Source organism: Oncorhynchus gorbuscha, unplaced genomic scaffold, assembly GCF_021184085.1.
Source record: "Oncorhynchus gorbuscha isolate QuinsamMale2020 ecotype Even-year unplaced genomic scaffold, OgorEven_v1.0 Un_scaffold_8648, whole genome shotgun sequence".
NCBI lineage: Eukaryota > Metazoa > Chordata > Actinopteri > Salmoniformes > Salmonidae > Oncorhynchus > Oncorhynchus gorbuscha.
The window spans coordinates 1,733-4,492 of NW_025751777.1; the positions used below are offsets into that span (position 1 = coordinate 1,733).

The window sequence follows — 2,760 nt, forward strand, 5'->3', positions numbered from 1 at the left end:
AGTCTCTTTACAGTTATTGATGTGTCCTGCCTCTTCTACTGTTTACAGCCCCTTCAGTCTCTTTACAGTTACTGATGTGTCCTGCCTCTTCTACTGTTTACAGACCCTTCAGTATCTTTACAGTTACTGATGTGTCCTGCCTCTTCTACTGTTTACAGCCCCTTCAGTCTCTTTACAGTTACTGATGTGTCCTGCCTCTTCTACTGTTTTACAGCCCCTTAAGTCTCTTTACAGTTACTGATGTGTCCTGCCTCTTCTACTGTTTACAGACCCTTCAGTCTCTTTGCTCCCTTCTTTCATCCCTCAACCAATCTTCTTCTTCATCTCCTTTCTTACCTTCATTAGCTGTGCACGTACGTGTGCCTCTACCAGGTGGCTCTTGCGTAGGTTCCCCACCCTCCACATCATGCAGAGTTTCCCATCTCTCAGCGCCACCACTGCCGTGTCAGAGAACAACAGCGTCTCGTTACGCTTCTTGGGCTTAGCGATCTTCGCCATGACCGCTCCAATGATGAAGGCGTCAATGATGCAGCCCACAATGCACTGCAAGACGACCGCCATCACCGCCAGGGGGCAGGCCTCGGTCACGCTGCGGAAGCCGTAACCAATAGATGTCTGTGTCTCCAGGGAGAACAGGAAGGCCGCCATAAAGCTGTTGACCTGAACGAAACACGTTTCCTCCACTTCCACCACCGCCCCTGCTCCGGACTCATCTCCTCCCCCGGAAGAGGCACCCGAGCTGGGGTTGAGGCGGATTGCGAAGTCTCCGTGCGCGGCGGCAATGAGCCAGAAGGCGAAGCCAAAGAGCAGCCAGGAGAGGAGGAAGGAGAGGCAGAAGATGACTAGCATCCAACGCCAGCGGATGTCCACGCAGGTGGTGAAGAGGTCGCTGAGGTAACGCTGGCCCCTCTCGCTCATGTTGACGAAGATGACGTTGCAGCGCCCGTCCTGCCCACAAAGCGGTGGCGGGGCGGGGCGTCTAAAGCGCCGGGGCGGGCGGCTTGAGGAGGAAGGGGATGACAGTGTTGAATCTCGGTCCGAGGACGAACAGCCTTCTCCCCTTCTCCCCAGACTTCCGCCCCTCCCGCCCCTCAGTCCTGAGCAACCTCCTCCTTTCATCGATCCTTCCCCTCCTCCTGCCTCCAGGGCTCCACTGGGCCTCCGTGCATTGCTGCCGTTGCCCTGCAGGGGGAGTGCTTTGCCATTTCGGTTGTGTGTGGGAGAGAGACCGGTGGGGCTAACTGAGCCTCCCGTGCTCCCCCCCCCACCCTGGCCGTGTCAGCAACACTCAGAGCCAGCTTAATGACTTCCTCCTCTTCTACCAGCCCGTCAACCACCGCACTGAAACGTCGCTTAACACGCGCCGCTCCCATGGCGCTAAATACAATGTCTTACGCTGATGAAGCTGTAGTCTCAAATCCTATGTGCTTTGTGAGTTTATGACCACCTAGGTATTGATAAGAACCTGGTGTTCTGTACTTCTTTCCAGTTCCACTGTTTCTATGGTGAAAAGTAATCCATCTGATGTGGTAAAGGTAAATCCACGAGGAAAAACTGTATCCAGCAGTAGATGACTTCCCTCACTTCCCGGATCATTGTTCCACTACCTTTTTTATTAACAGTCAGGGTTACTCACAGCTCTACAGTGTCCTGATTCACAGTCTTCCTTCCATGCTCTTGTTGTTGCTGTATGTACTCCTCTGGTCAGAAACGTATTCCACAGCAGCAGATAGACAGTCTCGCAGTAATACTGTATAGTCCCTGTAGTACTTACACTCCTTTGGGCTGAAGAGGGAGGTTACGCACGTGTCCAGGGTATCAACAGGAGGGACCCATAGTCTGTGGCCATCTTACGAGGAAGCAGGAGTTTTGCTGACAGTTTGAAACAGCACGAGGGAAATTGAGCAGGCTACAGGAACTGAGAAGCTTGAAAGGATGAGAGCTGGGGATACAATGGGGTAGTAGTAAGGAGGATATATACTCCCCACATTCACTAAAGTGCAATACGACAATACAGAGTCCAGGGGTAGATCCACAGTACAGTACAGTCAAACGGTGTCTACGTTTCTAACACGTATCTAACATGCAACCAGCAGAGAAAAGAATAGCATGCTGTTTCTTACGTTCCATGATCTTCACTTCCCAGTGGTTTGGTCATGGAAAATACACAAGGCAGATTGAAACAGAGGAGGAACTCCTTAGACTATTGATTCAGATAATGGTACACAATTCCAATCCATTCACTTCCTATCAGTCAGAATATGTTCCTCCACCCTTTTATATTTATGTTTCCTTTGCTACAGGGCCTTGGAACACATTTATGAGCTACAGTAGCCATGCACTGTGTAAATAATACTCACTCAGTGTCTCTCACAAGTGGGAGACTGTGACCGCAGTTTCCCCTCAAATCCAGGTATCTTTTCCAAGCCACAAAAGTCCTCAAATGTCAGTGGTGAGTTCTTGGCACAACAAAAGCAGACTTTTTAGAGACATTTGAAATATGTTTGCGGCTCTCTCAGGTGACTGCTGGATATCCTATTCCTGAGAGGCTCTGTGTTTCACCTAAAGGCATTGTCAATTCAGTACAGAACACACTGCACAGACTGACTACTGACCAGATCAGCTACATCGTATTAACTCAGTGTTGTAAAAATGTATACAACAATAAGGAGACTTACTCTCCAATACAACTGCATGGGAGAATTCTCTACAACAGAGGAGTGAGGGAAAGAGAGGGAGAAAGACAATAAATAAAAAGGA

At 49.9% G+C, this 2,760-nt stretch overlaps 1 pseudogene; it reads right to left on the reverse strand.

Moving 5' to 3' along the window:
- Positions 1-303: 303 nt before the first annotated feature.
- On the reverse strand, positions 304-1,603 carry LOC124029988 (annotated as a pseudogene).
- Positions 1,604-2,760: the final 1,157 nt, after the last annotated feature.